This window comes from Prunus avium, chromosome 8, assembly GCF_965620075.1.
Source record: "Prunus avium chromosome 8, drPruAviu1.hap1.1, whole genome shotgun sequence".
Classification (NCBI taxonomy): domain Eukaryota; kingdom Viridiplantae; phylum Streptophyta; class Magnoliopsida; order Rosales; family Rosaceae; genus Prunus; species Prunus avium.
In genome coordinates this window covers 10963147-10969959 of record NC_142291.1, presented here as the reverse complement: position 1 = coordinate 10969959, position 6813 = coordinate 10963147, and the positions used below count along the sequence as shown (strand labels likewise).

The window sequence follows — 6813 nt, the reverse complement described above, 5'->3', positions numbered from 1 at the left end:
CACACATGCAATTTTTATTTTTTTAAGAACTTCACGGTTTGACGCGAACACTCACTACTGATTAGGCAAGAGGCCCGGTTACTAAGTGAAAGTTCTCTTTTTATTCTTTTTTATTTTTATTATTATTATTTTTTTTTTTTTTAAGACAACAAAGATAAATATAATCAATCTCAAACTCTATCTTCTCAAGCGCATTAGTGTGAGTGAATTTTTCAAAGCTTAGCTCATAAATCATTCATTAAGTAGAAATAAATGAAAAAGACTAAAGATTGGATTAGTTATCGTATCGCTCAAGTGTTCTCAATTTTAAACTCATGCATGAATATCAAATCTCAATTTAATGCAAATATATTTCGATGACAACAAGCATAGAGGGGTTTTTTTTTTTTTTTGGTGAGAAAATTTTAGAAACAAATTGTGATAACTAATTCCACTCCCCCCCAACTTGAATGAAACATTGTCCTCAATGTGTAAAACTCAGAAATAAGCAATGTTATAACAACAAATGAAGGGTATTAAAGTAAATTAAAAAAAAAAGAATTAAAATACAAAATAAATAGAAAATACAATTACAAAACAAATAACAAACAAACAAAAGAAACAGGAACCCTTAATCACACAAGTATACAAGCAACTCATGGATGACCAGTTAAGGGCCTCAGAAAAGACAGCCAGGGGTTTCGGGAAGGTTGGAGGGGTCACAATGGTCCCACTTAAAACCCAAACTTCTTAGACACCGAAAGTGTCGCCTAAAGAACTCCTAGACACTGTATTGACAGAGAAGCTCACTGGAGTTACCAAAAGTCAACTCATATTATTTTAATTATTAAAAAAAACAACTTAAAATAATAACAAAATAAGTAAAGAGAAAGGATTGGAATGCTCCCCCTTGAAGCGATTAGGTCGAGCATGATACCAAGTAAAGATAGTCTGAAAATTCAATCCTGATAAACAGGATTCTCCAAGTGAACCGTGTCATCCTCTGCAAGAAATTTCCTCTTGTCTTGAGCAGTCCAATCAGATGGAATTTTACCTGTAGCAAGAAAATTAACAATGTTAGCAAACCAAGGTAATTCCGAAATAGTAAATAATTGCTCATCTGGAAAAGAATCATTAATTGGCAATGTTTCAATGGAATCCTCAAAACTCAATCTAGACAAATGATCAGCCACTACATTTTCTACTCCCTTTTTGTCTTTGATTGTGATGTCAAATTCTTGAAGTAGTAGGATCCACCTAATCAGTCGAGCTTTAGCATCTTTCTTTTCAAAAAGGTATTTTAAAGCTGCATGGTCAGTGAAAATAACAATAGGTGATCCAACTATATAAGCACGAAACTTATCCAAAGCAAATACCACAGCAAGGAGTTCTTTTTCAGTTGTAGAATAATTCATCTTAGCACTGTTCAAGGTTCTGCTTGCATAATGGATGACATGTGGCTTCTTATCCTTTCTTTGCCCCAAAACAGCTCCAACCGCAAAATCACTGGCATCACACATAATTTCAAAAGGTAAAGTCCAGTTAGGTGGTTGCATAATTGGAGCAGATGTGAGCATTTCAATTAATTTATCAAAAGCCTTTTGACATGAATCAGACCATTCAAATTTACTGGCTTTTAATAGGAGATTACACAAGGGTCTAGATATTGCACTAAAATTCTGAATAAATCTCCTGTAAAAACCAGCATGACCTAAAAATGATCTGACATCTTTAACAGTTTTTGGAACTGGCAATTTTGAAATTAATTCAATTTTAGCTTTATCCACTTCAATTCCTTTAGATGAAACAATATGACCAAGAACAATTCCAGAAGAAACCATAAAATGACATTTCTCCCAATTTAAAACAAAGTTTTTCTCTTGGCATCGAACCAACACTTTTTCCAAATTACTCAAGCAATTATCAAAAGAATCACCGAAAACAGATATATCATCCATGAAAACTTCAAGAAATTGCTCAACCATATCACTGAAAATACTGATCATGCATCTTTGAAAAGTAGCAGGAGCATTACATAATCCGAAAGGCATTCTACGAAAAGCAAAAGTACCAAAAGGACATGTAAAAGTAGTTTTTTCTTGATCTTCAATGGCAATTTCAATTTGATAATAACCTGAGTATCCATCTAAGAAGCAATAAAATTCATGACCGGCTACCCTTTCTAAGATTTGATCAATGAAAGGTAAAGGGAAATGGTCTTTTCTAGTTGCAGAATTTAGCTTTCTATAATCAATGCACATGCGCCAACTTGAAACAACTCTAGTAGGTATCAATTCATTTTTATCATTTTCAACCACAGTTATGCCAGATTTCTTAGGTACAACTTGAGTAGGACTTACCCATTTACTATCAGAGATGGAATAAATAATACCTGCATCTATTAATTTCAACACCTCAGTTTTAACAACATCTTTCATGATTGGGTTTAACCTACGCTGTGCCTCCCTGGAAGACTTGGCTTCATCCTCTAAAAATATTTTATGAGTACAAACAAGAGGACTAATTCCCTTAATGTCAGCAAGAGTCCAACCAATGGCAGATCTATGAGAATTTAACACATTAAGTAACTTACCTTCTTGCAAAGAGTCAAGTTCAGAAGATATTACCACTGGAAAAGTGTTGTTGGACCCCAAGAATGCATGTTTAAGTCCTGTGGGTAAAGGCTTCAATTCCAGCTTAGGAACTTCCACATTTGATGGCAATGTCTTTTCCTTCCGAGGTGGAAGCTTCTCAAATTTTGGTGTCCATTTATCAACCTGCAAGGAATTAAACAATGGATTAAGATAAGCAATTTCCGGATCCTCAAGTAATTCAGATTCTTTAGAATTCAATAAAAGAGACTCTAGAGGTTCAGAAATACTGGTCTTCTCAAATTGATCTTGCACAAGACCTTCAATCAAGTTCACCACTGCACATTCATCATCTTCATAAGGTCGCCTGAAAACATTAAAAATGTTAATTTCCAATGTCATGTTACCAAAACTGAGTTTCATTACCCCACTTCTGCAACTAATGTGTGCGTCACATGTAGCAAGGAAGGGACGTCCTAAAATGACAGGAATTTCATTTTTAGAATGCAAAACAGGTTGTGTATCCAAAACAACAAAGTCAACAGGGTAGTAAAATTTATCCACTTGGACCAATACATCCTCAATTACCCCTCTCGGTACTCGTATGGAACGATCAGCAAGTTGCAACTTCATTATTGTGGGCTTCAATTCACCAAGACCTAACTGCAAATATACTGAATATGGCAATAAATTTACACTAGCCCCCAAATCAAGCAAAGCACAATTGATGTAATTTTTTCCAATTACACATGAAAGAGTGGGACTTCCTGGATCTTTGTATTTAGGAGGGACCTTATGTTGCAACAATGCACTCACATGTTCAGTCAAAAATGCAGTTTTCTTCACCTGATGCTTTCTTTTAAAAGTGCACAGATCTTTTAAAAATTTAGCATAAGAAGGGATCTGTTTAATAGCATCTAACAGAGGAATATTAACTTTGACTTCTTTAAAAACATCCAAAATTTCAGAATTTTGATTCAATTTCTTTGGAGGATTTAAAGCTTGGGGAAAAGGAGCAGGAAAATGATATTCATTTGATTCATTCAAGTTGGACATGTTAAGTTTATCATTATTCTTAGATTTTTCAACTTCCTTCGGTGAAGGTGTGTTATCAATTATTTTACCACTTCTAAGAGCAATGACAGACTTAGCATGTTCAATTGCGGTTTCACACGAATTAACATTCCTTGGATTTGGTTGAGTTTGAGAAGGAAATTTTCCTTTTTCATTTATTGCAAAAGAATTTGTCAATTTAGAAATTTGGCTTTTAATTTCTTTATTTTCTTCAACCATTTGACCAAACAAGGTATCATACCTTTGATTTTGCTTCTGCTGTTCCTGCATAAATGCTTGAAGAGTATCGCTCAAAGAGGGTCTGGCATTAAATGCGTTAGTTGTAGGAAATTGATGATTGAAAGAATTTCTATCACTTACCTGAGGTTGTGAATCATTGCTCCAACGAAAGTTTGGATGATTCCTTGTTGCTGGATTGTAAGTGTTGGAAAAAGGAGAATATTGTTGTTTGAAGTTTCCAACAGCAGCACAACGCTCCTCATAAGCTCCTTTCATTTCCTGAAAAATTGGACAATTTTTAATAGTATGACCAATCTCATAACAAGAATCACATACTTGATTAACATCAGCTTGAAAAACAGGTTGAGGCAAATTTGATTTTTCCGTTTTCAAAGCAGCTATCTCTTTAGTCAAAACCTCAAATTTTAATTTCCAATCATCTTCTTCTTTTAATTGATAAATTCCTTTATTAGTAGAAGATGTGGAAATTCTTGAACGATCAGTGGTCTCAACTAGACTGGGGACAGTCCATTGATGAGCTTTTTCAGCAATTTCATCCAAAAATTCTAAGGCATCATCAGGGTCTTTTTGCATAAAATTTCCATTACACATAGACTCAACAAATTGGCGATCACGGGGGAGAAGTCCCTCATAGATATAACTAGCAAGACGCCAGTTTTCAAAGCCATGGTGTGGACACAAATTCAAAAGCTCTTTAAATTTTTCCCAAGTTTGATTCAAAGTTTCATTTTCCTTTTGAGAGAAATTTGAGATTCTTTTCTTAAGAGCAATCGTCTTGTGATTAGGAAAATACTTGTTGAAAAATGCTTGAGTCATTTCCCCCCAAGAACCTATGGATCTAGCCCTTAATGAATACAACCAACCTTTAGCCTTTTCTTTTAAGGAAAAAGGAAAAAATTTCAACCTTATGAAATTAATCCTATCAAGTTGAACATTGTAAAAGGTGCCAATTGCTTCTTCAAATTCCCTAACATGCACATAAGGATTTTCACTTTCCATGCCATGAAAAATAGGTAGTAATTGAATCATTCCAGGTTTGAAATCATAATTTGGCATGTTAGGTGGAAACATGATGCATGAAGGATTTGGTGCACGAATAGGATGCAAAAATGTCTCTAAAGTCCTAGGTGCAACTACTTCTTCTCTCATTTCATCATTCACAATCTGAGCATTAATCTCTCGTTCATTATTCGCAATTTCTTGTTCATCATTCACAATTGCTGCCATGCTTTCAGATTTGTTGGATATTTCAGTTGAAGAAGTTGAAGCAGAATTAACAGTTTCAGACTTTTTGACAAATCTTCCTAGATGATCTCTAGGTCGCATAAAGTAAATAAATAAATAAACAAAAACAAAAACAAAATAAAACAAAAAATTTTAAAAAAAAAATTAACAATAAGATGAAAGTTGGAAAGAGTGTACCATATGTGAAGAATTTCACATAACCAGCAAACCTCTGACCAAGGGGATCTCTGTACTCTTTGACAAGCCGCTCCCCGGCAACGGCGCCAATTTGTTCGCACCACTTTGCAAAACCCAAGGGAGGTGTCGTATAGCAGTGTAGCTCGGAAGTCCGAGTGTCGTATCCACAGAGAGCGGTGTAAAGATAGCAGAGCTGAAAAAGAACAATTATGATTGAAAAGTAGATTTATGCAAGATTTGATTTAGAGAAAATTTAATTGATTAAAACACTAAGGCATTGGGGATCCACTTTTAACATAAGCATGCAACTCTTAATAATTTGATCCACAAAATATTTTCCTTTGTAGTTGTTCAAAATAATTAAAGCCCTTTTTAATTTCCAATACTTTTATTAGCATAATGCTCAAATTTATAAAAACCAAACTTTAGCCTAAATAGCTCAAAATCAAATAAATTACAGTACTAACAAATATATATTTAGGGATAAAACTTGTAATAATTATGTGCTCATCAGTTGGTGTATTCCATACTTCTAGCGATTGGATTTCACTCAAAACTCACGAAATGACCCCTCCCACAATATTATGATGTTGCCCAAGTTTTGGGCTCGATCCGAAATCAATAGGTGTTCCAAATTGGACAATTCAAGTTCAACGGCAGTTCGTTCCTAATTGGAGTGGTTGGTGTATTCCAAGCTTCTAGCGATTGGATTTCACTCAAAACTCACCAAACGACTCCTCCCACCATATTATGATGTTGCCCAAGTTTTGGGCTCGATCCGAAATCAATAGGTGTGAGAAATTGGACAATTCAAGTTCAACGACAGTTCTTACCAAATTGGAGTGGTAGGTGTATTCCATACTTCTGGCGATTGGATTTCACACAAAACTCACCAAATGATTCCTCCCACCATATTATGATGTTGCCCAAGTTTTGGGCTCGATCCGAAATCAATAGGTGTGAGAAATTGGACAATTCAAGTTCAACGGCAGTTCGTTCCTAATTGGAGTGGTTGGTGTATTCCATACTTCTAGCGATTGGATTTCACTTAAAACTCACCAAATGACTCCTCCCACCATATTATGATGTTGCCCAAGTTTGGGGCTCGATCCGAAAGCAATAGGTGTTTCAAATTCGACAATTCAAGTTCAACGGCAGTTCGTACCAAATTGGAGTGGTTGGTGTATTCCACACTTCTAGCGATTGGATTTGACACAAAACTCACCAAATGACACCTCCCACCATATTATGTGGTTGCCGAAGTTTTGGGCTCGATCCGAAATGAATAGGTGTGAGAAATTGGACAATTCAAGTTCAACGGCAATTCGTTCCTAATTGGATTGTTTGGTGTATTCCATACTTCAAGCGATTGGATTTCACTCAAAACTCACCAAATGACTCCTCCCACCATATTATGACGTTGCACAACTTTGGGGCTCGATCCGAAATCAATAGGTGTGAGAAATTGGACAATTCAATTTCAACGGCGGTTCGTTTCTAATTGGAG

At 35.3% G+C, this 6813-nt stretch overlaps 1 non-coding gene across 1 annotated transcript; it reads left to right on the top strand.

Annotated features, from left to right (window-relative positions):
* The first annotated feature begins 4545 nt into the window (after window positions 1-4545).
* Window positions 4546-4652, top strand: LOC148292265 (small nucleolar RNA R71). The gene has a single exon (XR_015827236.1). It is a non-coding gene; the product is annotated as a small nucleolar RNA R71 (small nucleolar RNA).
* The last annotated feature ends 2161 nt before the right edge of the window (window positions 4653-6813 follow it).